This window comes from Panthera onca, chromosome B2 (genome assembly GCF_046562875.1).
Source record: "Panthera onca isolate mPanOnc1 chromosome B2, mPanOnc1 haplotype 2, whole genome shotgun sequence".
Lineage (NCBI taxonomy): Eukaryota > Metazoa > Chordata > Mammalia > Carnivora > Felidae > Panthera > Panthera onca.
The window spans coordinates 39,351,093-39,378,325 of record NC_138343.1 but is presented as its reverse complement, the minus strand read 5'-3'; the positions used below and the strand labels follow the sequence as shown (position 1 = coordinate 39,378,325).

The following is a 27,233-nucleotide window of genomic DNA, read 5'->3' as shown; positions in this document are numbered from 1 at the left end:
AGCACGTAGGACAGTGCAACCTAGGACCTCCCAGTCCCGTGGAAAGAGTCGCTTTGAATTCGCTAAACCAGACACCAATCCCAACGTATAAGGGGAATTAACACCGAATTGTGTGCAAGCCTGTTTTAAATCCTAGATTACCTTAAAACTTAAAGGAACCTGATCAAATTGTTGCCCTCTGTGCGGATATTGATTAGGAGGAATTTGGGTAATGTTAACGGGATAAACTGCAGGCATACTAGCCATTAATTCAGTGTCCCCCGCAGCCTTAGCTTGTTGAAGCATCTGCATCATGGGGGAAACAGGAACTGTGATGCTCCAAGCAGAGGTATCAACAAATGGGTTTTCTGAATAAGCAGAACATTTAGTTTCCTCAAAAGGATTGACCTGCTCAGGACCGTGGGGCAGTGCGGGAGGCAGGGGTGCGGAAGCTTGAGCTGCAGCTATCTCTGGGCCATTAACCCGGGACCCCCGAAAGTTTCTGTCCCTCTGGTGGTGGGCCTAGGGGCTGGGCTCCCAGTCCTCATTATCCACAAGCTCATGATCACTTTCAGCCAGTGAGGGGTTGCGAGGACCAACGCCCCCATCTTCCTCCGATTCTGACTGCAAGGGCTGTAAAGTCAGGGAAATTAAATTACATAAAGACCATACGGGAAGAGAGAGAGGGATGGCTTCTCCTTGTTGATAAGTGCAGTGCAAAGCACAGAAAACCAAATTCCATTGTTTCTGATTCAGAGCATTTTTGCCAGAGGGCGTAAACCAATAACAATGATTCTTTACCAAATAAAACAAATCCTCAAACGCAGAACGGTTCATTCTTACCCTTGAGCTCTTTAATAAAGTCTGCAAGAGCTGAATATATGAGTCCTAACTAGGTGAGGTAGAATTCCCCATATTTACCCTGCAGAAATCCCGAAGGATGAGCTTCCCCGCTCCAAAGTTCCCTTCGGTTCCCGTGGCACTTCTTCAGCCGTGTGGCAAACGGCCACCTTCAGGTCCCTGTTCTGGAGCCAGCTGTAGAGAGACAGGGCCTGAAGGTGTGGTGAGGTGAGAATTGCAAAGCAGGGGGCTAAGACTCTTCCAGGAGCCAAAGCCTGGGTCCCCTGGCTCAAGCCTCTTTTATTTTTTGCAAATTGTTTGATAACAGCAAGCACATACAACATAGTATTTGGCATCTTGACAGGCCGTGCACCTGCAGGGTATTCCATACTGGGTCATGAGTACATCTGGCACCAGACAAAACATTCTTATCCCAGGCCTGGTGCCCGTATGATGTCCTTCTGGAGAGAACGAGCAGTCCGGCGGCCTTCTGTCCTGGGAATGAAAGTGCTTTCAGTTCTTTGCTGCTCCGTCCCTTCCCTTCAGGACATTCTTATGGTGCCTCTGGCTTCTTGTTCTCGACAAGTCCCTGTGTCCCTGCAGCCATGCTGGGAGGGAGGACTAGGCAGGCGGAGTTGCCTTTCCTTACCTCTCCTGGGACTATTGTGGTTCTCCCAGTTTCTTCTCATGTCCTGAATCTTGGGTTTGGAGGAAGAAGGCAGGTTCTCCCTAGATGGTCAACAGAGTGGGATTCCAGAGGTAACCGGGGCCACCCAAGGCTATTTCCTCTACCAGGGCCACCGACAGCACCATTCACTGACAGCGAACCCTAGTCCCACACTTCCTGGCCACCTCCCAGAGCCCAGTTCCCACACAGCCCTGTGGCCCAGGCTCCTCCCGGGAGAGAGAGAGCTGCACCTCTGAAGAGGTGACCTTTCCAGAATTGGGGGCCAGAGATTGATTTGGGGTCCTGTCTCTGCTGTTTTCATCCCTGGGGATCCCACTGCGCTCCGGCCGGGCCAGGTCTGAAGGCCCAGATGCTGTGCACTGTCTGCACCCTCGGGGAATCTAAGACCCCCGACTGAGACACTGGTGCGGAGCCCCCAGCTCAGAGAAATGGTGACGCCACCCTCCAAGTGCTCCCTGTCTGCTGCGAAGGGGGGATCTCCTTGTCTCACAGCAAAGAGCAGGTTAGAAGGGCTGAGGGCCACGGGGAAGGCAGTGTAAGAGGAAGGTGACCTTGGGACAGTGCAGGGAGGGGGAAAGGGAAGACTCTAGAATGTCATATGTGGTAATGGCCCTCTCCAGCCAGCAGGGGGCAGGGCAGCCCATCTGTCTCCGCCAAGCTCTCTCCTGACTTCGGTGGCGCTGCAGGATAGCCCAACTCCTAATGTGCTCCCTGTCTTGGGGTGGGGGGGGGGTGAGGGGAGGAGGGGGAAGTGAGGGGGGCCAGGGTAGGTGGCCCTGGCTGCAGAAGGAGCTCTGCGATGCCAATTCACCAGGGAACCTTAAGGAAATCACCAAGATTCCTCGGGACTCAATTTCCCTATGGTGAAATGGGGTAGCGACTGCTTCCCAAGGATTTTGTGGAAATTAAATTAGATCCCTGGTTCCCAGACTTGTCTACACACTGAGGTCACGCGGGCAGCCTCACCAACACTGATGCCTGGGCGCATCCCCACTGGGCTAGGTTCCTTGGTCTGGTGGTGGCTTGGACCTTGAGAGTTTTTTCAGGAGCCCCCGGTGATTCTAAGGTGCAGACAAGTTTGGGAACTCCAGAGTTAAATACTCTCGTGACCAGGCTTTGGAAACTCGACGTCGCAAATCTGTTTTTGCTCTTTTTCCTCAAGTCCCTTTTCCCCTTGCTTTGATTCCATAAAACTGAAATCCCATCCCCTCTCTCCTTGTACCTGCTGGGTAACGCCTCAGAATGGAAAACGCAGATTTCCCTCACGATCTGGACTCCCACTACTCAGACATTCCCTCCTAGCACCTGTGCAAAGTTTGTCCAAAGGGCACTGATTAAAAACTCGGATCTGACAAGCCTCCTGCACCAAGGGAGACAGGGTGCTGTGAGTCCAGGAGGGAGTCGGAGGTCCGCCGCCCGGTGTCTCGACTGTTGTCCCCCTGGGATCACGGTCAGAGGTGGATGGTTCAGGTGCCTGGGGGCGTACCCAGCCCAGGTCCAACTTATATAAAATCTTAGTAGCTCTAGCTGATTGCTTCACGCTTATTTCCACCACAGCAGTCACTGTTTATGACAGTGTAGAAGGGAAATGTGCTTTGTATCCAATATCATGTGGAGTCCGGTGATCTTCCTACAAACCTGCTCACCAAAGAGACCACTAAACGCGACATCATGTGGGATTTGGCATATGGGCGTTTAATACGGTGCCATAGTTGTTGGAGCTGACCTTTAGGGTGTGTGAGAAGGGTGCGTGATAGTCGGGGGAGTTGCCTTGGGGTTGGACTGCCTGGGGACCTCTTCCTATGGCTCCTATTTGTCACGATGGATCTCAGGGGCTGTGAAGAGTCTACCTGTAGGTGTGCCTGGGTCGTTTCAACCATGCCCTGCAGGCCAGGCAGGGCCTCTCTGCTCTCCCTGGAGACCACAGTTACTTAAGGGCTGGTTCGGCCTCTAATAGTCCCTACCTGCCTTCGGCCAGTTCTTCCCTGGCTTGTGGGAGGTGGGTGGATAAAGTCAGGTGTTTCAAAGGATGAAGGGAAAGGAACAGAGATTGTAAGAAGTGGGATGGTCTCTTATTTACCTAGCTTCCCCTGTAAGTGCTAGGTGGGGTGTGGGGTGGGCAGGGGGAGCCAGCAACAGCCACAGTGTCTGGGCCATCCGGCTGAGCTGAGCGAGGCTGAAGCAGGGATCCCCCCTCCCTCAGCGGCTGGAGGTTCCCCCACGAGGCCCCCACCTTCTCACTGCCCACAGAACCCACCCTGCAGGCCTCATACTTACCCAATCAAGACCTTTCCTTTCTCAATCTTGTATTCAATATGCTGGGACATCTGGGCACGGTCAGACCTGGCTCCTGGGTCTCTCCATCCCGTAGCCACCATGCACACCCCTTCTTCCATACACCCTAGCACAGGGAGAGGGTGGTATGACCTGGGAGGCCCTACACCTGCGGCTCGTCCTGCTGCTGCTGGCCTCAGGTAAGGGACAGGGGGAGGAGGTGGCTCCAGGGGGACAGGGTGAGGGAGGGAGGGAGGGAGGGAGGGAGGAAGGAAGGGAGGTTGGTGAGGAGAGGTGTGCAGTGGACTGTGGGATGGCGGGACAGGGTGGCAGTGTGGTGCTGGGGCTGGAGGGCCATCTGGGCTCTTGCTCTGAGTGTGGCTGTGTCCCATTCCCTAGCCTCACCTGAGGACTTGTTTCCTAGTCTCCTGGGTGCAGAGCCAGAAGGATGAGACCAGGTACTCTCTGTGAAATGCCCATCCGCCCCCCTGCTAGGTGAGCATCAGAACAAAACCTGGTCGAAACCCGGTTATTGCTTGAAGTTAGTCACCAGCACCAGTCCCCAGGTAATGGCCCAAAGCCCTCCACATTTCATCTGGGACAACTCTGCTGCTGGCTTCTTCCGTGTCATCGTAACAGAGATCACGAAGAAAAGTTCAGGAGCGTACTGGTGTGGAATAGACAGAAGTCCTATGAAAAGCATCACTATCCTCAAAAACATCAGCCTGGTGGTGACTTCAAGTGAGCTTTTTGCAGAGAGGGGAGGGGCCTGCCTGGGGTGTCTGGTGGGGGAAATGAAACCGTTCACCTCCTTCCCTCACTTCCTTCCCCAGATCCCACCAGCTCCCTCCTCCCTTCCATACTGACTACGGGCAGTTAAGTCCCTAGTCCCCATATTCAGGCCATTGCCTCCATCCTTGGGTGTCCTGTCTCAGCAGGTATAAGATAATTTGGGTCCCACTGGGCACAGAGCCCTTGTCCACACAATGGCTCAGACCCAACCTCAGCCACCGACCCCCAGAACTGGCCACCCTGTATAGGCACGGGGTGTCTGTGTGGGGTCCTGTGGCCTAGGTCTCTCCCAGGCCAGACACGCTGGTTGCTCAGGACCTTGGTTCAGACCAGAAGTGTCTTGAGACTCTGATGGTGAAAGGGCCATACCTTTGGGACAAGTGGCTTGTGCCTTTTCCACAGGAGGGCTCCTGACTCTCCCTGCTCTTGGGGGTTTGGGGACCCAGTATTAGGCTTCTCTCTCAGCCCAGGCCTCCCCTAGCCCCTGCTTGTCTCTTTCTACTAGCTCTGGGAAGCTCCCTAGCTTGGACCCCAGTCAGCCCTGGCCTGAGGGACCCTGGGGGCTGGATCTGGCCCCTCCCCCTCTTCCTCTCAGGCTTTGGGGGCTGACCCCTCTCCCTCTGGGGACTCTAGGCTGCTGCTGCCTTCTCTGTGGTCATCAATCACACTTACTTTTCTAGTGACAACCATTTCAACCTTCATCAATGGCTCTGAGGACTGGTAGATCTGGGGTCCCACCTGAAGGGAGGGGGCTGGGAAGCTGGTGACTCGTACGGGCTCTGATTCAGGAGACCAGGGGGACCTAGACATCTGAAAGGGGTCCCAAGGTCTCAGGTCTCACCCCAAGGGTGAAGGAATGACTCTAAACTTCCCCCATGATGGAGCAGAAATAGCTACATATCAGAATGCAACATTTTCCATTAGTGCTGATTCACAGGCAAGAAGAATGAGGCCTGTCCAGAGTTACTCAGCTACTTCAGGCCCAAAGCAGAACTAAGATCCAGGCCTTCTGTCTCCTGGTCCAGTGCTCCTTTGGGGCTTAGAGATTCTCCATGGGCACCTCTGGGTGCCGGTTATAGTTGTGGGCGCTTTCTCCCTCTGCTTTTCCTTCGGGACCAATGGCCTTCTCCCTGTTCATTGGAGATGTGGCATGCCCTGATAGCATCACCCAGAGAAATGAGAACTTTGATCATTGCTTACTTCCTGGCTAACCTCTCCCTGCACCCAAGGTTCCTGCGTTCTCAGGATTCTGTTCCAGGCAGTCCCTGTGGCTCACCCCAGTGAGCTGGGGGTGGGTCTGGCCCATAAACAGGCTCCAGCCCCATGCTGAGTTCAGGGGCTGCTCTCCCCAGCCTGGATCCTCCCCTCCTCCTTCTCCCTTCTCCCACAGCCTGCCTAACAGCACTTTCGTGGTGCTGTTGTGTGGACTCCTTGTGACCAAGATCATGGCTTTGACAGCCCTCCTCCTGTTTCTGACCTACAGAGCCCAGGTGAGTGGGGCCAGTGGGGCAGGGGGAAGCTTGTCTCCTGGGAGAGAGGTGCTGTAGGACAGAAGTAGCCAGGAGTCACACAGGTGGCATTGTTATCAATTGTAACATATCAATTTAAATGTTTCTTTCAAATGTTTCTTTCACCTCGTCTGTCTCTGTGAACTCATTTGGTTGTTATAAGCCACCGTCTTCTCTGACATTCAAACTCATGCCCTTGGGGTCATGTCTACCCACAGCAGCTGGGTTGCCCAGTTTTGAGGCTGGTCTCAGGCATCCTCCCCTAACCATGCTGATGTACCAGACACACGCACATGCGCGCGCGCACACACACACACACACACACACACACACACACACACACAGGTATTCATCACCTCCATCAGAGACAAGACCTACACACCCCGAAGTCCCTTCTAAGGGTCATCCTAACCCTTGAGCCCTTAGCTCATGCTCTAGAACTCCCACCCCAGGACTTTGTATCATTCTGTCCTGAAGGGAAAAGCGTGGGCAGGGAGAAGAAGATGAGGGCCTGGTGACAAGGGGAGACTTCAGGAATGGACAGGGGATGGGGCCGGAAGCAGGACAGATGAAGGAGGCACGGAATAGACGGTGAGTGTGTTTCTGAACCCCCTTCCCTGCTTCTCAGGTCTCCGCCGGCATTGTGGGAGTAGCAGAAGTGGCTGCCCCTGGCCCCACCAAGACCCCAGGGCCCTTGAGCACTCCCCACTGAGCCTACAGTCCCCCCACCTCCTCCTGATCCTCCATGACCACTGAGACCTGGGGCCTCCAAGAAAAGTCCATTCCTGTGTTTCCGGAAGATACCTCCCAGCACCTGAATCTACCACTGTGGCGGCACCTCTCACCCCAGAGCTGAGGACCCCCCCATTGCCTTCTCCAACACCATGTCCACAAAGCAAGAACCCACCACCTGTGAGACTCTTCCTGGGCATCCAGGCTGCCCCTCTCCCACCCAGTGGACCAAACCCAACTGGTAGGCACCCTCCCCCTAACTCGTGCCTCTCCCTCCTCTCCTGGGTTACCTGTTTCTCTGCCAGCTCATGGTTCAGCTGGTCTCCCGGTCACCAATGCCCACTGCAGTCAGCTTCGGTTCCTGTTCTTCCCGATATGGGAAATATCCTTCGTTCATACCACATACAAATGTAATATTTGCTATTTCCAAAAATGACGCAAAATTTAAAAGTATACAACCATGAATGAAAAGTGTTTCCATCCTATATGTCAGATGAAAGGGTCAATAGCTTTCGTGCCCGAACATCTTCTCTCTCTTAAATAAATAAGAATCAGGCAAATGTTTCCATTTTAAAAGGGCTAAGGCTACGAACACATCATTCATTACAGAATAAGGAACGAATGAATGATATGTATGAACATGTGTCCAAAATGGCTGATAATCAAAGAAATGAGAAATGAAGCAAGACCCCATGCTTTGCCTGTTAGTTCAAAGAAGATTAAAATAAATATAATCATATTCCAGGCTGGAGATGTGTAGGGAAAAGGGAAGGACATAATTGATAGCGTCTTCCTGGAGGGGCAGTATGGCAATGAATTAAAAGGCAGAACGAGTAATTTATTCATCCATTCCACTGTTCATGGATATTTGGGTTCTTTCGCATTTGGGGCTGTTGTGAATAAAGCTGCTATGAACAATAAAAAAAAAGAGGCACCTGGTTGTGAAGAAACAGTTTTAAACACTTTTCTAAGTAATTTGACATGTGTCATGATTGCTGTTGTTTAAAAAGCAAAATAATGGTATGTCCCCTAGATGTCAGTTTTAAAAAGTATGCCAACTATACTTGAGTAAAAAAAGTAAATAAAAAAATGAAAAGGCAAATAATTGTACAAGACTTGAAGATCCAAAGCAGTCTCACACTGTACCCCTGTGTGCCCAGGTCCCATTCCTCTGAAGGAACATCTCTTATCTGTTTATTCTGATATTTACGTCTCTGCTTGTGGAAGATAAGAAACAAATCTTAAACTGTTATTTGCTCATTTTCCAGGTTTTGATATTATCTACTAATTTATTTATTTTGAGAGAGAGAGAGCATGCATTGGAAGGGGCAGAGAGAGGAGAGAGAATCCCAAGCAGGCTCTGCACGGTCAGCGCAGAGCCCAACGCGGGGCTCGACCCCATGAACGGTGAGGTCATGACCTGAGCTGAAGTCGGACACTTAACCAACTGCGCTATCCAGGCGCCCTTTCAGTATAATTTTTGATTATACCCCAACTTGCCTTATTTTCATTTATTTTATTTTCTGCATATTCACCATGGATTAATTTCTAAACTCTCTACCAAAAGTGTAAAATTCATTTTGGAGTTTCAAACACATGAAGTCATCCATTGGATCATTCCCTTGAGACACCCCAGAACTGCCAGGCATCTTCCTGCTGTGCTGGTTTCCCTGTAAGCCCGATGCACAACCTTCTGTGATTTCTCCTCGCCATCTTCTTGGGCATGCCCTTGGCTTCCACTTGGTGTTGGACGTGCTCTCTCCTGAATTTCCTTTCTCTTTCTGAGTTTATCCTTTTTATTGGAACGTTCCTTCCAACATCTTCCCTTACTTTTGAGAAGCCTGATGCCATTTATATTTCCAATCCACTGATGATGAGTTTTGTTTTTTTTCTCTTGCTCTTGGGCTTTTACGATTGTCCCCCCTCCCCCATTCTCCTCCAGTGCTCTGAAATTCCATGCTGATGTGTATTGATGTGGATTTTTTTTTTTTTTTTTGCCATTTATTGTGCTGAGTGCCCAGTGGGCCTCTTCAGTCTGGAAAATCATATCCTTAATTCTGAGGTGTATTTTCTTTAATTCTTTTATAATCTTTCTTCCATTTTCTGTTTTTTTCTCTTTCTATGAAATTTCTATTACACAAACGTTAGGCTTTATGGACATATCCTCCAAGTCTCTCATTTTTTCCTTTTCCTTTTCATTGTTTTTGTTTACGATTTTATTGAGGTTGACATTTTTAATTACTATCTTACATACAGTGAAACAAACAGATCTGAAATGTATAATTTGATGAGCTTTGGCAAATGCACAGAACCTGCTCCCATATCAATATATAGAACAGATTTGCTGCCAGAGGCAACCACATTACTCTGATTTCTTCCACATGATTATTACCTTTGTCTCTTCTAGAACTTCTTAGAAGCACAATAATAGAGTACATGATCTTTTGTGTGGCATTTGCATTCACCACAGTGTTTCTGAGTTTCGTCTCTGTTGCTACATGCGTTCATTTCTTTATGTTCCTAAGTCATATTCCACCATATGAATATACCTCATTTGTTTATCCCTTTAGCTGTTGACATTTGAGTGATGTGGCTAAAATGAAATCATGTTTCTGTGATCATTCTCAAATAAGTCTTTGTATGGGCATACATTGTAACAGTTTCCCAGGGCTGCCAGAATGAAATGCCACAGACCGGATGGCTTACATGACAGAAATTAATTTTCTCGCAGTTCTGGAAGCTAGGAGTCTGAGGTCAAGGTATGAACAGGACTGGTGTCTTGAGGACTCTCTCCTTGGCTTGTAGATGACAGTCTTCTCCCTGTGTCTTCACGTGGTTATTCCTCTGTACTTATCTGTGTCCTCCTCTCTTCTCATAAAGACACCAATTTTGTTAAATTTTGGTCCACCCTAATCTACTGACCTCATCTTGGCTTAACTCTTTAAATACCCTAACTCCAAATACAGTCACACTCTGAAGTACAAGGGGTTAGAACTTAAACATATGAATCTGGAGGTATTCAGTTTAGCTTATCACATGCATTTTCTCCCCTTTGGTTAAATACCATGGAGATGGAATTGCTGGGTTGTAGAGTAAGAGTATGTTTAACTTTATGAGAACGCTGCTAGGAGAATTTCCAAGTTATTGTACTATTTTCATACTCTCTCATCCCCCAACCAAACAATATATGAGAGTTTCTGGTTCCTTTACATCCTTGTCAACTTTTGGTATTGACAGTGTTTTTAATTTTGGCTATTCTGGTAGATGCATAGAGAAATCTCACTGTAGTTTCTCTTTGCGTTTCCCTGATAAGTAATGATGATGAACATTTTTCCTGTGCTTACTAGCCACTATCATATCCTCTCTTAGGAAGTCCCTGTTCCAGCTTTTGCCCATTTTTCATTGGATCTTTTTCTTTCTAGTATTGGGTTCTAGGAATCCTTTAGATATTCTGGATATAAATCTTTTTTCCAATCTTTGAATTGCACATATTTTTTCTTGGCCTGTGACTGGCCTATTCATTTTCTTAATAGTGTCTCTGGAGGAACAAACAATTTTAATTTTGATAAAGTCCAATTTCTTTCTTTAATGTTTTCTAAGTCCTAAGAATCTTTGGCCACCCCAAATGTTATAGCAGCATTTTAAAATGTTTTTCTTCTAGAAGCTTTAGAGCTTTAGCTTTTATGTTTACATCTAAAATCAACATCTAGTTAGTTTTTGTGTGTTGACGTTCATTTATTTTCATTTGGATATCCAGTTGTTTCAGATTTTCCTCCTCCATTGAGTTGCTTTGATGCCTTTATAAAGATCAGTTAAACACACAAAATCGATCTGTGTCTGAAATCTCAATTCTTTTCCATAGATATATTTATCTTTTAGCTAATACGACACTCTTTTAATTACTATTGCTTTATAGTAAGTCTTAAAATCAGCTAGTGCAAGTCCTCCAAGTTCTTTTTCCACCACTTCTTGCTGGTTTTTCTAAGCCCTTTGCTTTTCCATAACATTTTAGAATCATCTTATCAATTTCTACAAGAAAATTCTTTATGGGGCATTATGTTGAACTTCTAGAACAATGGGCACCTTAACAGTGTTGAGTCTTCCAATCCGTGAATATAGGATGTCTCTTCATTTATTTGGTTTCTTGGGTTGGTGGTTCATATTTCTCATATTTTCTCTGTTAATTTTCACCTCTTTTTGCTTTATTCTTCCCCAAACATTTTGCCAGTGTTATCTTCCAATTATTCTATTGAATTATCTTATTGTCATTGTATGTTTAACTGCAAAAGGTACTATTTTTATTCTCAGAAGAGCCTCTTTGTCTAGTATTCTGTCCTGGTTTCATGGATGTCTTCTCTTTTCTTTCTAAAGATATGATGTATAAGGCTTTCAAATTGCTTAATTCAGGTCCCTGCATTATTTATTTTCCTCATGTTCCTTTATATATGTTAAAGTCTTTGTGCTATATATTAGAGGCTTTCTTAAGATGTATTGTTACACATATTCATTATTATTTATATTTTGATGTATATTTGTAAATTTTTAAAGATGAAAAGTTAGAGAAGAAAGACTGCAGCATAAAAGTGATAGGGAATTTGCATGTGTGGGTTGCTGAATGTTGCTGCAGAGTTTCTCAGCTTTGGCACTATTGACATTTTGGGACAGATAATTCTTTGCTCTGGAGGCTGTCCTATGCTTTGTAGATGTTTAGGAGCACCCCTGGCTTCTACCCACTAGATGCAAGTAGCACCCACCCCCTCAGTTACGACAACCAAACTTGGCTAAACATAGACAAATTTCCCATTGGAAGGCAAAATCACCCCCAGTGGGAACCACTGATCTAGATTAATCAGGCTAAACTGCTTTTCTTTTTGAAGGACACCCCACTCTCAGTATCTGTAGTACTTTTCTCATGAACTGGCCATTCCCCTTTAAAAATGAATCCCTGTAACATTCCTACGTGGGGTGGGGAGAGTGTGTGAGCCTAGCTGCCAATATTCTTGAATCACAGTTGCTCCTTTGGTTAAGTCATCATGATATAAAATACAGATATTCGTTGACTTACGGTGGGATTATGCTCCCATAAACACATTGTAAGTAAAAAATGAATTTAATACACCTAATCTACAGCATATCATAGCTTAGCTTAGCCTATCTTAAAAGTGCTCAGAAGACTAACATTAGCTTATACTTGGACAAAATCACCTAAGATGTTGTAAAAGAAATTTGAAGTGAAGCAAACAAACTGCATGTATTGATCAAAAGGAAAAATCAACTTAAAGAGATCTGTATCTTATGGTTAGGATAGGCTCCTTCATGCTGGAGCAAAAAAAACAACCGCTAACTTTTAGTGGCTTCCCAATGCCAAAGATTATTTCTCTCCTGTGCAATGTCTCCTGAAGGTCTAGGCACACGATCAAGGTATTATCCTCCAAGGTTAGCTCTGTGTTCCAGGCTGCTTCAATCGTACCATCCCGCCAAGTCAACAAGTGCTTCAACAGCAGGGGAAAACTGCCAGAAAGATCAGCAATTCTGCACTCTCATCTGGAAGTGCATTTCATCTACATTTCTTTGAGTAAAACAAGCAATATTGCCTTGTCCAATTCCACGGAGGCTGAGAAATATGATCCTCCCAAGTGTCTAGAAATAAAAGTAAACAGAATACTGCTGAATATTAGTAGTGCCAACCATATTCTTCTAGGAATATCTAGCAAAAATTTTTTTCTATGATAACTAAGAAAAATCTATGAGCATTAACGTGGGGAGGGGAAGAAAGGGTTACTTCTAAAGGACTTAATAGCAATCTTGGTTTCAGAGTTTTCTGCCGCTGCACTAAATGCTAGAAGACAACAAATTATCCTTTCTTGAGAAGAGGGGAAAATATTGTGAGCCAGTAATTTTATGCCTCATTAAATTGTCCTAATTTTATAAAGACAACCCAAAGAGTTTTCATATGAAAGAACCTAGGGTAACTTTCTTTGAAAGCATAGATTGGAGACTTGCTTCTGTTTACTGAGGTAAAAAGAAAAAAATGAGATGAAAGATGAGGCAGCTGTAGTTAAAAATACGGAATAAATCAGAAGGCAGTCAGACTATAAAGACAAGCTTACATAGCTGCTGTAATTCTGTGTTAAAGATAAACACAACTTACACTCGTAATCGTTACTGGTGAATGGAAACATAATTGAGTTTTGTATTTCTATTTTATATTTGTTGACTTGATACTTTCTCTTATTATTTTGGATGATTTATTGTGTATGTTTTTGGAATTTCTACGTAGATAATCATATCACCTGCAAACAATGTTGAGTTTTAACACCTGCTTCTGATCCCTATGCCTTCTGTTTTTCTTGTCTTAAGTCATTGTCTTGGCTTTTCAGCACAAAGATGGCTGGAGGAAAGGAGAATGAGGATGCTTGTCTGGTCCCTGAATTGAAAGGAATAATCTCACATTTCAGGAAGTACTCCCACTTCCATTCCTCTGTGAATTTCAACCACAAGTTATTTTGAAATGTGGTTTTAATTTTTCAAATATCTACTTTCAGCCATATTTTTGTTACTTATTTTTAATCTAATTTCATCATGGTTGCAAAATGGGGGCAATATTCTGGGGGTGTGCTGTGCCCAGATTCCCTTGTGGGTAGAGGAGGTTATTTTACTGAGGTTCTACCAGGGTGCTAGAGGTCCAAGTGTTCAGTGTGAATTCCAGGCAATCTCAAGAAAAAAATTTGTCTTTCTCTTCATGCACTTTTGTCCCATGCAGTAAGCCATTACTATTTCCTTTTCTGTATGACAATTTGTCTTAACTGGAATTTAAATAATTGCCTATTAAAATTTTTATTTTTTTATGTTATGATATAATTCAGCCCCCCAATTCTTGGCCACGTGTCTGAATCTCCTCTCAAGACATGTCAACTATTCTACTGATTCTCCTCTAAAAAATGTCATTCCATGGGGTGCCTGGGTGGCTCAGTTCTTTGAGCGTCCAACTTCGGCTAAGTCCATGATCTCATGTCTCATGAGTTTGAGCCCCATGTTGGGCTCTGTGCTGACAGCTCAGAGCCTGGAGCCTGCTTTGGATTCTGTGTCTCCCTCTCTCTTTGTCCTTCCCCTGCTCATACTGTCTCTCTCTGTCTCTCAAAAAACGAACAAATGTTTAAAAAAAACTTTAAAAATGTCATTCCTGCTTCTGTGGCCCCAGTGTGGACACCCTGCCCTCGGCACCTGGTGCACAGCCATCATTCAGGGTCTCTCTCCCTCATGACCCCGGGGGCTTCTCTTTTTCTTTCCTGTGCTATATTTTTTTGTTTCCAGTACCTCTGTTTATTTCTTTGTACTGGTGGGACACAGCTGTTGACAACGGAGAAAGAAGAAATGGAAAATACATTTTGAGACCATTTAGATCTAAAAATGTCCTTTTCCACCCTGACATTAGTAGTTTGACTGACCTAATATTTTGAGTTGGAAATCATTTGTCCTCAGAATTCTGAAGGCTTTGCTCTACTACCTTCTAGTTTCCACCATTGTTAAAAAGGCTGAGGCCATCATGAGAACTCTGACCAGTGATCTATCGTTTCCACTTTGCTATACTCGTCTTTGCTCCCAGCGCCCTCCAGTGCCACAGCGAGGAGACTCAGAGCAGGTCTACTTCCATCCGTTTGTTTCGCACAGCGGGTGGCCTTTGCAATCTAGAAATTTCCTGAGTTTGATGAGGGATGGTTTCCTCCTCTGTTTTCTCTGTTTGTCTTTCTAGAACTTTCATCTATCATCTATCTATCTATGTATCCTTTTTACATTTTTTATTAAAAAACACTAGTATAGATAACATACAGCGTCATATATAGTTTCAGGTGTACAACACAGTCTAGAACTTCTTTTATTCAAATAGTAGCCTTTTGGATGAGCTGTCTTCTTTTTTCTCTGCCATTTCTCTGCCTTTCTCATTCCCTCTCCCATTCCCACTCTCCTTCTCCCTTACTTCTACTTTCGGGGAGATTTCCTCAACTTACTATTCCAGTCCTTTCGTGGGTATTTTAATTCTTGCTGGCATCTTTATTTTTTAATTTCCAAGGGCTGTTCTGTGATATCACAACCTGTCAGTCTGGTAGTAAAACAAATATGTGCCCTTGTGGTTTTAATTTGCATTTCTTTGATCACTAAGGTATGTTGAACAATTTCACATTGGCTTTTTGTCTGTTTGTATTTCTTCTCCAGTGAATTCCTCACTGATGTCTTAGATCCCTCTTCCATTCATGTTTATATCTTTCTAGTTGATTTCAAAGACATTACATATTACATGTAACAATGCTTTGGATATTACATGTTCACATATAGACTTTTTTCTTAGTTTGTCCTTTTACTTTGTGTTGTAACTTTATTTTATGTTATAACTTCTTTTTAATGTTTATTTCTTGTTTAGAGATAGAGAGAGCACAAGAGGGGGAGGGGCAGAGAGAGAGAGGGAGACACAGAATCTGAAACAGGCTCCAGGCTCTGAGCTGTCAGTGCAGAGCCCCATGTGGGGCTCGAACTCACGAAATTGGAAGCTTAACCGGTTGAGCCACCCAGGTGCCCCTATGTCATAATTTTTTAAACGTTTATTTATTTATTTTGAGAGAGAAAATGCGAGAGCAAGCACGCATGAGTAGGGGAGGGGCGGGGAAAGAGAGAGAGAGAGAGAGAGAGAGGCTCCAAGATATCAGCATAGAGCCCAATGCAGGGATCAATCCCACGAACCATGAGATCATGACCTGAGCCGAAATCCAGAGTCAGACGCTTAACCGACTGAGCCATCCAGGTGCCCCTGTTATAACTTTTTCATACCATCAGATTTTCCAATCTTTCTTGTATGGTTTCTGCCATTGGGTCATGCTAAGAAAGTTCTATTACCAGATTCAGCACATGTTTCATGTAATTTTCTTCTAGAACTTTTCTAACTAGTGTCCTTCTAGGAAAAAAGAAAATAGTTAAAAACCAAGCCAATAACTGGGGCTACACTGTACTCCACCCTCTTTCTCTCATGGCCTATATCGAGTCCCTGAGGAAACCTTATTGTTTATCTGGTCACCTGCCACCACCTCTACCGGGCCATCATCATTTCTCACCTAGATTTTTGCAATAGCTTCCCAGCTGATTTCTCTGTTTCTACCCTTATTTCCCTACAGTGCATTGTCCCTACAATAGAAATAATCCTTTTAAACTGTTGATCAGCTCCAAACCATTCAATGGCTTCCCTTTTCAGAGTAAAAGACAAAATTCATAAAATGGCCCACAAGGTCCCCTGGGATCCAGCCCCTCCCTATCCATGACCCCTCTCCAAACACTCTTCCTTTCCAGTTTGGCTCAGACTACTCACCTCTTTGCTGTTTATTGAACACACTCCCATCCCCAGGTCTTTGTACTTTTCATCCCTCTGCCTGAATGCTCTTCCTCTAGAACAGTAGATGCCTTGTTCCTTCCTTTCTTTCTTTGCTTAGATGTCTCCCTATCAGTGAAGGCCTCTCTGTCCCCTGTATGAAATAGCAGCTTCCCACTTCCAGATGGCACCCTCTGATCAGTCAGGCCATGTTTGGGGAAGTGGAAGCATCTCGAATCATTTGGGATTATGGAAATTATACGGCACAGAACTTACACAATGGTGAGATCTGGGGAACAAGTCTGTGAGGTGAACTTGGCAGCTGGAGTTTGGCCTAACGTCACTGTGTGTCAGCAGTGCTGACAACTGAAAGAAAAGTTGGACTTGAAGGAAGGGAGAGTGAGGACAGTTGGAGACCCAGAAAGACGAAGTAGGGCCGGCCATTGCCTTTCACTGCCTTCCAACCTCAGCGGCGAGGGTGGCCTGCCAGAGGAGCTGTGGCTCCAGGCCCAGGACTCTGGAGGCTGAGTCACAGGAGCTATGGACCAGGAGCTGCCCCACATTGACCAGGTGAGTGTAGTAACACCAGTGTCAGTGTAGCCCCGACACCAGCCTTCAGGGCACCATGTCTGCCGTTTCACTTCTTCCAAATCTCATGCAGGTTGCTCTTGTGACAAACCCTAACCTGGATCCACAGAGGGAACCGAGTTTTGAGAACTGCAATTCCAGCTGATCGGAGTTAATAACAGTATAAAACCAGGACACCTTCCCTTTCCCCACTTTCTCTTTTTTCTCCCTAACACTTGTCAGCACATTATATTCCATTCCCCTCCACTGGAAAGTAAACTCTCTGAGGACAGGGACTTTGTTCATCTTGTTTATTCTGGTATCCCCAGCCCAAGAACAGTGCTTGACCTATAGCGGTAGGTAGTAAATATTTACTATTTCCGGATCTGGAATTTATTGAATAGTATGTACCAGACTCTGTTCTAAGTCCTTTCAAATTTTTTTTTTAATTTTTAGAAAATTTATTTGAGAGAGAGAGAGAGAGAGAACATGAGTAGAGGAGAGACAGGAGAGAGAGAGAAGGAGACACAGAATCTGAAGCAGGCTCCAGGCTCTGAGCTGTCAACACAGAGCCCAATGTGGGGCTCAAACTCACAAACCATGAGATCATGACCTGAGCCAAAGTCAGATGCCCAACCAACTGAGCCACCCAGGCACCCCTGCTCTCAGTCCTTTCAGAAGATTAATTCATATAATCCTTAGAAACACCAGTGAGGGAACCATCAACTGATGTTAAACATTTTGGAGATGAAAAATCAAACACTTATAGAGGTTTTGCAACTTAATTCAGATGGCTCATAAAAGGTGGACTGGTAGAACTATAAACCTAAATGGTGGGGCTCTAGAGGAATAAGGCTTTGTGATTTAAGTGCCATGAGAACTAAAATTCAGCAGAAGTGTATGGGACTCTATATGACTCTTCTCCCATTTCATTCATTTATTTCTAAGACAGACATATCATACAGAAAATGACTTTCTAATCTGGGAAAAGGGGCTAGAGCACTCACAAGGGTTGAGTTTGATAATTTGCATATGATATACTGAAAACTGGATAAACACTCAGTATAAGTAAGAAAATAGTAAAAACTAATGGAACAAAATTTACTTCAGAGCTACTCAAAGTTTTACCCAACAGAGGCAGGACCCAAGCATTTGCAAAAATCTTCAAAAGAGCTACACCCATAATACTGTGAAGGAAACCACTACTCCGTTTGATAAACATGTTTCTCAGGAACAGTTCTCAATAAGCAAATTGATCCTCAAGGGAGTAGGAGGTCAACTTTAAACTGCTCTGCTCTTGGGAACCTGTGGTGGGGGTGGAGGGCTTTTCTGGAAGTCATGTGACCCCAAGTTTTCACTATACCTTTCTTGGGACTGGAGGCACCTGGGGAAAGCAATGCCCAAGAATATTCAAACATGGCTTGGGACACTGACACTTCATCCTGTGAGGGTGGCCTGACCCTGTAGGACACTCACCAAACTGGAGGCCAAGCCTGGAAAATGGTGGTGGTCCTCTCAAGGGTTCATCTTCCCAGTGACCAGAGAGCATGGTACAGATCCCAGGAGAGCTCCTGATCACTGGTAGCTCCTCTGTCAGCTTTCCCTGTCCATCAGCCAGACTCCTAAGGGTTACCATCCTGACCCAAGACAAAAGGCATGTTCTCCCACAGCTCACATATATCCTGCTGTCATCTGGAATGTTTTCATTTCCTCAGTTTTACCAAAAAAACCCTCACACTCAACCCACTCCCCATGGGCTTCAAGCAATGTTATGTTCAAGGCTCTGAGAGTAAGGATATACAAACACCCTCACACATATACTACACACCCACTCATGTATGCACACACACACACACACACTTTACACAGATGCACACACATACTTATGGGCTAAACACAAACACATTCATGTGTACACATCCACATGACTTTTTCCAGGCACACATATCACTACTATATTCTGTGCTTTTCCTATGTTATATTCTCTTCTATTCCCATTTCTGCATGTGGGGTTGAATCACACAATGGGAAAAACACTCATGGCTGACCTTTGCATGTTGACATTACAAGGCCAGAATGGATGGGGCATTCTCCAAAATCTTTACAGCTTTCTACTCCTTTGTGGATCATATATTAATTTCTTAGAACAAAAGGTGATCAAGTTGAATAGTGGTTGAGTCACTTCACAGATAAAGCCATGCCAAAGAGATAGAAACTTCTTTTAGTAGCAGTGAGGCATTATGAGAACTTATTTACATTAAATGCCCTTAAAAAAATAAGACTTCTGGTATCCAGTCTGGCATATAAGGAGGGTGAAGTTGTCATTCTTCTTAACAGCAATCTTGAACAAACTAAAAAAATCAGCAATTCTTTGTAGATCTGTCAGAGAAGCGAGGTCCCAGAGTGAATGCTGTCCCCAAATCAGAGAGGCATACAGGTGGATACAAAATACAAAAAATCACAACTTACAGAGTAAAACCCCAAGGGCAGAAACCTTTGTTGGGACCAGTACTAGGGTAGGAAAATCTGAACAATCATTGATGAATTGCCGGAGGCAATTTGTGGACAAATCTGAGAGATAAAGGCTCCAGGGGGCCACTACTAGGGAGGTCTCACAATTTAGTGAGTTTTACTTTCAGGATCTATACCAGGTTCTTGCAGGGAATATTGGAGAAAAATTCCCTTGTGCTCTAGTAGGGGGAGGGAAAAAGGAATCATTTTGAAACATACCAGAGCATTCTGTTCTTCCTTGAGATCTATTCTCAAGAGAAACCATTTTACCAGAGCCTAAACTGCTGGGATTTTATCAGAGTCCAATTACGCTGAGGGAAGGAAAATACTCAACTCCAGTGTCAGGATGCTTTAGCCTTCTCAACTGTAGCTGCCTTTAGCTATCCTGTCCCCGCTAAGGAGGGGAGCAAAAACGGAGAACCAGGTGTGAAGTTCACAGTCTAAGGGCATGAGCTCACTAAAAGACTGAGTTCTAATCAGTCTTGCCCTCCTCCTACAATTTACCACCACATTACTAAAGCCCTCTTTACCGGGATACTTTTACTCAGTACATTATATCTATCTATCAGGAAAAAATTACAAGGCATACTAAAAGGCAAAAATGCACAGCTTGAGGAGACTGAGCAAGCACCAGAACCAGACTTACATATGGCAAGAATAGTGGAATTATCAGATCAGGAATTTTAAAAACTGTGATGAATATGCTAAGGGCTGTAATGAAAAAAGCAGAAAACATACGAGAACAGTGGGAAATATAAGGAGAGAAATGGACATCCTATGAAAAAATAAAAAAGAATTGCTAGAAGTAAAAAACATTGTAACAAAAATGAAGAATATTTTCAGGGCGCCTGGGTGGCTCAGTCGGTTGAGCGTCCGACTTCAGCTCAGGTCATGATCTCGTGGTCCGTGAGTTCAAGCCCCGCGTCGGGCTCTGTGCTGACAGCTCAGAGCCTGGAGCCTGTTTCAGATTCTGTGTCTCCCTCTGTCTCTGACCCTCCCCCGTTCATGCTCTCTCTCTGTCTCAAAAATAAATAAATGTTAAAAAAAAATGAAGAATATTTTCAATGGACTTCTTGGTAGACTGGACATGGTTGAGGAAAGAATATCTGAGTTTGAGGATATATCAAATAGAAACTTCCTAAACTGAAAAACAAAGAGAAAAAGGAAAGACTGAAGCAAACAAACAAAACCAGAGCCAATATCCAAGAACTGTGGGACAGCTACAAAATGTGTAATGTGTGTAAAAGAAATACCTGAAGAAGAAGAAAGAAATGAAAAATAGATTTGAAGCAAGCAGGACTACCCATACTAATTTCAGATAACGCAGGCTTCAGAGCAAGGAAAATCATTAGGGATAAAGAAGGAACTTATATTATGATAGAGGGGTCAATTCTCCAAGAAGACACAATAATCCTTACCATCTATGCACCTAACAACAGTGTCAAGTTACATGAGGCAAAAACTGATAGAACTGCAAGGAGAAATCGATACATCCACTATTATAGTTGGAGAATTCAACACCCCTCTATCAGAAATGGACAGATCCAGTATGGACATAGTTGAACTCAACAACACCATCTATCAACTGAATATAATTGACATCTATACACTACTTCATCCACCAACAGCAGATACACATCCTTCTCAAGCTTACACGAAACATTTACCAAGATAGACCACATTCTGGGCCATAAAACCTTACCCAATTAAAAGAATACATAAATTATACAATGTCTATTCTCAGACCACAGTAGAATTAAACTAGAAACCAATAACAGAAAGATAACTGGAAAATCCCAAAATACATGAGCTCAAACAACATACTTCTAAGTAACACATGGGTCAAAGAAGAAATCTCAAGATAATTAAAAAACTATTTTGAACTAAATGAAAACACAACTTATCAAAAGTTGTAGGATACAGTGAAAGCAGTGCTGATAGGGAAATTTATAGCATTTTTTATTTAAAATTTTTTTTTACATTTATTTATTTATTTTTGAGAGACAGAGAGAGACAGAGCACAAGTGGGGGAGGGGCAGAGAGAGAAGGAGACACAGAATCCGAAGCAAGCTCCAGGCTCTGAGCTGTCAGCACAGAGCCTGACGCGGGCTCGAACCCACAAACCGTGAGATCATGACCTGAGCTGAAGTCGGACGCTCAACCGACTGAGCCACCCAGGCACCCTAAGAAATTTATAGCATTAATTGCATATATTAAAAAAAAAGAAAGACCTAAAATCAATAATCTAGGTTCTACCTTAGGACGTTAGAAAAAGAAGAGCAAAGAAGCAAATTTTGTCTACGTAAGCAGATGAAAAGAAATAATAAGAACTAGAGCAGAAATGAACGAAATTGAAAAGAAATCAATAGAGAAAAGCAGCAAAACCAAAAGCTGATTCTTTGAAAAGATTAATAAAATTGACTAGCTTTTAGCCAGGCTTACTAAGAAAAAAAGAGAAAACACAAATCACTAATAGCAGATATGAATGATGGGAATCACTACAGATTTCATGGACATCAAAAAGATAATAAAAGAATGCTATGAACAATTCCATGCCTATAAATCTGATAACCTAGATGAAATGGATGAATTACTTAAAAGACCCAATCTGCCCACACTCACACAAGAAGAAATAGACAATATGGATAAGCCTATATCTATTACAGCAATCAAATCAATAATAACCTTCTAAAACAGAAAGCACCTGTTTAAACCATTTGTTTAAACCCCAAATGGGTTTAATGGTGAATTCTACCAAACTTTTAAGGATGAAATTATGCCAATTCTCTACAATCTCTTCTGGAAGACAGACTCGGAGACCCTACTTCCTACTCATTCTATGAGGTTAAAATTACTCTCATCCTCAAACCAGACAAAGAGATCACAAGAAAACTACAGACCAATATCTCTCATGAACATGAACATGAATGAAGATTTTACCTTCAATAAAATCTTACCAAATTATATTCAACAATATATGAAAATAATTCTATACCATAACCAAATAGATTTACTGCAGGAATATAAGGCTGGTTTCAACATTTTAAAATCATTTAATGTAATTTATTACATCAATAGGCTAAAGAAGAAAAATCACATTATCAGATCAATAAATGGAGAAAAAGCATTTGACAAAACTCAACACCCATTTATGAAAACTTTCAGCAAAGTAGGAATAGAAAGGAACTTCTTTAACTTGATTAAAAAAAACGTTAAAAACACTGGCTTTCATCATACTTAACAGTGAGGAGTGAATATTTTTCTCACTAATATTAGAAAAGGGCAAAGATGTCCCCTCCAACTACTGCTTTTCAAATCGTACTGGAAGTCTTTGTTTATGCAATAAGACAAAAAAAGGAAGCAAAAGGTATATAGATTGAGAGGGAAGAAAAAAACTATTTCCAGATGATATGATCATCTATGTAGAATATCTGAATCAATAACAACAATGAAATTCTCCTGGTACTAGTAAGCAGTTACAACAAGGTTGCAGGTTGTAAAGTTAACATACAAAAGTCAATTGCTTTTCTATGTATCAGTGATGAGTGAGTGGAATTTTAAACTAAAAATACAATACCATTTATATTATCACCACCAAAAACGGATACTTAGATATAATATAACAAAGTTATGTATACAATCCTTATGAGAAATACTACAAAACTCCGATTTAAAAAAAATCAAAGCAGAGCTAAATAAATGGAGAAATATTCCATGTCCGTGTATATATCAAGATTCAATATTGTCAAAATATCAGTTCTTTCCAGCTGGTCTATAGATAGATTCAATGCAGTCTGAATCAAAATCCCAGCAAGTTATTCTGCGGATATTGGCAAAATGATTCTAAAATTTATATGGAGAGGGAAAAGATTCAAAATAGCCGATACATATTGGAGAAGAAGAACAAAATTGGAGAACCGCCACTACCCAACATCAAGACTTGCTATAAAAGGCTACAGTAATGAAGACAGTGTGGTATTGGTGAAAGAACAGACAAGTAGGTCAATGGAGCAGAATAGAGAGTTCAGAAGTAAATCCAGGTGAATATAGTCAACTGATTTTTAACAAAGGAGCAAAGGCAATATAATGAAGGAAAGATACTCTTTTCATCAAATGGTGCTAGACAATCACATGGAAAAGATGAATTGAGAAACAGACATTACACCTTTCACAAAAATGAACTCAAAATGGATCATACACCTACATGTAAAACATAAAATTATAAAACTCTTAGAAGATAGCCTTGGGTATTATGATGACTTTTTAGGTACAATGTTAAAGACATGATCCATGAAAGAATAATTAATAAGCTGGACTTTATTAAAATTAAAAGCTTAGGGGCACCTGTCTGGCCCAGCCAATAGAGCATGAGACTCTTGATCTTGGGGCTGTGAGTTCAAGCCTCACACTGGATATAGAGCTGACTTAAAAAAAAAGAAACCTTATGCTCTGTGAAAGACACTGTCAAGAGAATGAAAAGACAAGTCACAAACTGTAAGAAAGTATCTGCAAAAGATATATCTGATAAAGAACTATCATATAAAACATACAAATAATTCTCAAAAACCAACAATAACAAATAACTCAAAAATGAGCAAACGACCTAGGGGCGCCTGGGTGGCACAGTTGGTTAAGCGTCCGACTTTGGCTCAGGTCATGATCTTGTGGTTTGTGGGTTCAAGCCCCGTGTTGGGCTCTGTGCTGACAGCTCAGGGCCTGGAGCCTGTTTCAGATTCTGTGTCTCCCTCTCTCTCTGCCCCTCCCCCACTCGTGCTCTGTCTCCCTGTATCAAAAATAAACACTGAAAAAATTTTTTTTAAAAAAATGAGTAAAAGACCTGATGGACATCTTCTCAAAGAATATGTACTGATGGCAAATAAACATACACAAAGATGTTGACATCATATGTCATTAAGGAAATGCAAATTAATAATATTAATAATTACTTAATATTTAATAATATTAAAATTAATAAAATTCACTACACATCTATTAGAATGGCTCAAATCCAAAACACTGCCAATACCAAATGCTGGAAGAAGGTGGAACAGGAACTCTCATTCATTGTTGGTGGGAATGCAAAATGGTACAGCCACTTTAGAAAACTGGTGGCTTCTTACAAAACTAAACATATGTTTACCATAGAATTTAGTAGTCATACTCCTTGGTATTTACCCAAAGGAGTTGAAAACGTATGTCCACACAAAAAGCTGCATATGAATGTTGATAGCAGTTTTATGTATAATTGCCAAAACTTGGAAGCAAACAAGGCATCCTTCAGTAGGTAAACGGATAAACTGTGGTACATCCAGACAATGAAATATTATTCAGCACTAAAAAGAAATGAGCTATGAAGCCATGAAAAGACACGTAGGAAAATACATATTGCTAAGTGAAAGACGCCAATGCGAAAATGCTACATACCGTGTGATTCCAACTACATAACGTTCTGGAAAAGGTAAAACTATGGGGACAGCAAAAAAGATCAGAGATTGCCAGGGGTTAGGTGGGGAAAGAGGGATCACAGAGATCCTTCACAGAGATCCCACAGAAGACAGTAAAACTATTCTGTGTGATACTGTAATAGTAGATACATGTCATTACACATTTGTCCAAATCTATAGAATATAAAACCCTAAGAGTGAACCCTAATGTAATGTATGGACTTTGGGTGGTACTGATGTATCAGTGGAGGTTCATTGATTGCAACAAATGTACCACTCTGGTGGGGGATGGTCATAATGGGGGACTCTGTGGGGTGGGCAAGAGGTATATGGGAATTCTCTGTGCCTTCTGCTCAATTTTGTTGTGAACCTAAAGATTAAAGGCTATTAAAAAAATTCATGCACATGGTGACAAAAATTTCCAAACAGTTTAGAAGTGTACAATGAAAAGTAAAGATCTTTCTTGTCCTTCCCTAAAACTTCTAGATTTCCTCCTCAAAGGAAACCTCTGTTAACTGATTTTTATGTACTCTTTCAGAAAATGGCATATCTTCCTAAGAGCATATACTCCTACCTTTTTTCACATTTTTTACACTAAACACACCACGCAATATAGTCCTGCATTTTTATTTTATTTATTTATTTATTTATTTATTTATTTATTTATTTATTATTGGGCCTCGATCTTGGAGATTGCTCTTTATCTACACGTGGCAGTTAGACTCATTCTTTCTATCAGCAGCAGGGCATTTTGTTGCAATTCCATCAAGCACTTCCCTAATGATTGTGCAAGTTTTAAAAGGCTCTTACCAACAGTGATGCAACAAACTTCTTTGCAATTTTGCGGCACGTCTATAGGCAGATTTCTAGCTGGGTTGGTGGGTATGTGCATTTCTTTCGATGTTGCCAGAATTGTTCTCTTCGGGGGTTACACCAGCTTGTACTTCTAACAACCAAAGGTGCACGAGGGTGCCCCCCCCCCTTGCTAATGCTAAATGGTATCACCTTTCCAGTTGTTTGCTAATCTAATAGGTCCAGATCATATTGTGGCGTTGTTTTGTTTTGCATCTTTTCAGTCGTAAGGAAGGGTGATCCTCTTTCTGATGTCGACAGACTGTTTACATTGCTTTTTTTCTGTGATCTGCTTGTTCATGTCCTTTGCACATCTTTCAGTAGGCTAGTAGCCTTTTTATTATTGACTTCTTTGAACCGTAGATAGTTTCAAATAACTAGGTAGAGATATGCTTCAGGAACATTGGTCTGAGAACTGTGAGCAGCCTGAATTGAAGCAGACAGAATGTGAAGCAAGACCAGCTTCTGGAGGCTCCAGTGGTGGCCTGGGGAGAGGTGACAAGGGAGTAGATGGGAGATGGGACCAGGGAAGTGGCAGGAGGAGGCAAGAGCATTAGGTTGAGATAGAATTGACTGGCCATGGCAGTCAATGAGGGAGAGAACAGGAACTGTAGGTGACTCCAGCAGTAGCTGTGGTGACTGGCAGATTTATGGAGCCAGAGATAATAGAGGGAAACCCTGCAGGAGGGGGTCCTCCAGCCTAAGGCGGAGGTCTGAGATTCCTTGGTCTGGGGGAGGAATGCATCACAGGTGCTAGAGGCACACAAGGTCTGGGACTTTGCCTTCATGGGAGCTGTGTGGCTTATTGGTCAGGGGCTGCCCAGTAGAAATGCATGGGAGGGGAGCGAGTATGCATCCTGAATGTCCAGGCTTGGCTGGAAATGCTCATGGATCCCGTGGTCCAGACTGAACTAGAGGCAGCGCCACTGATGTTCTCCTTTCATTTCTGCATGACCTGAAGAGAAAGGAGGAGGAAAAGTTCAGAATATGGAATGAATCCATTCCCTGACCTGGTCCCCTGAGCCCCACAAACCTGCCCTTCCTCACCAAGCCTGCACCTTTCCTCGGTCCCTGTCCCTATTTCCTGATTTTTCCTTCCCATTCTGCCTCTGTCCCCTTCTTTTGGCCCAGGGATCCAGGAGCAAAGATGAGAGGAAATCTATCTTTCTGTGACCAGCCCCTGCATCACCCTCCCAGTACTCTGGTCTGTGTTCTCAGGGCACTTGCCCATAGTCCAGAGATCCTCCCTAGAATGCCAGTCATGACCATGTCTAAGAGCATTCCTGACCTTTACCTCAGAGTTGGTCTGGTGGTGGGAGGTTCTGGAAAGCCCTGAGCAGCCAGCAGCCAGTGCTAAGAGTAGTAGGTGTCCCTTTGGCCTCTGATTATGACTTGCCTGGGCAACTGTCAAATATAAAGCGGACTAATTAGGAGCATGTAGAGAGGAATGCCCTGTGGATTTTAGGAGGATAGAAATGACTGATGACAGTTCAGATAGTGTCTCCAAGTCTAGGAAGACTAGCAGACAATAATTGCTATAGATAATTTTCAGATGCTCTACAGTCTCAAGAGAAAGAGAGGAGAGGACCTGGTCTGATTCTCACCATGGCCAGGATGTAAATTAGGGCTAGATAATTCCTCCAGACTCTGAACCATATGTCCCAGAAGTGTGGATTCCTCAGACCAACAGC

The 27,233-nt window shown here is 43.3% G+C and overlaps 1 long non-coding RNA gene across 1 annotated transcript; it reads left to right on the top strand.

Moving 5' to 3' along the window:
- Positions 1-4,060: 4,060 nt before the first annotated feature.
- Positions 4,061-7,845, top strand: LOC132667057 (uncharacterized). Its single transcript, XR_009604963.3, has 3 exons — positions 4,061-4,522; positions 5,964-6,063; positions 6,710-7,845. It is a non-coding gene; the product is annotated as an uncharacterized LOC132667057 (long non-coding RNA).
- Positions 7,846-27,233: the final 19,388 nt, after the last annotated feature.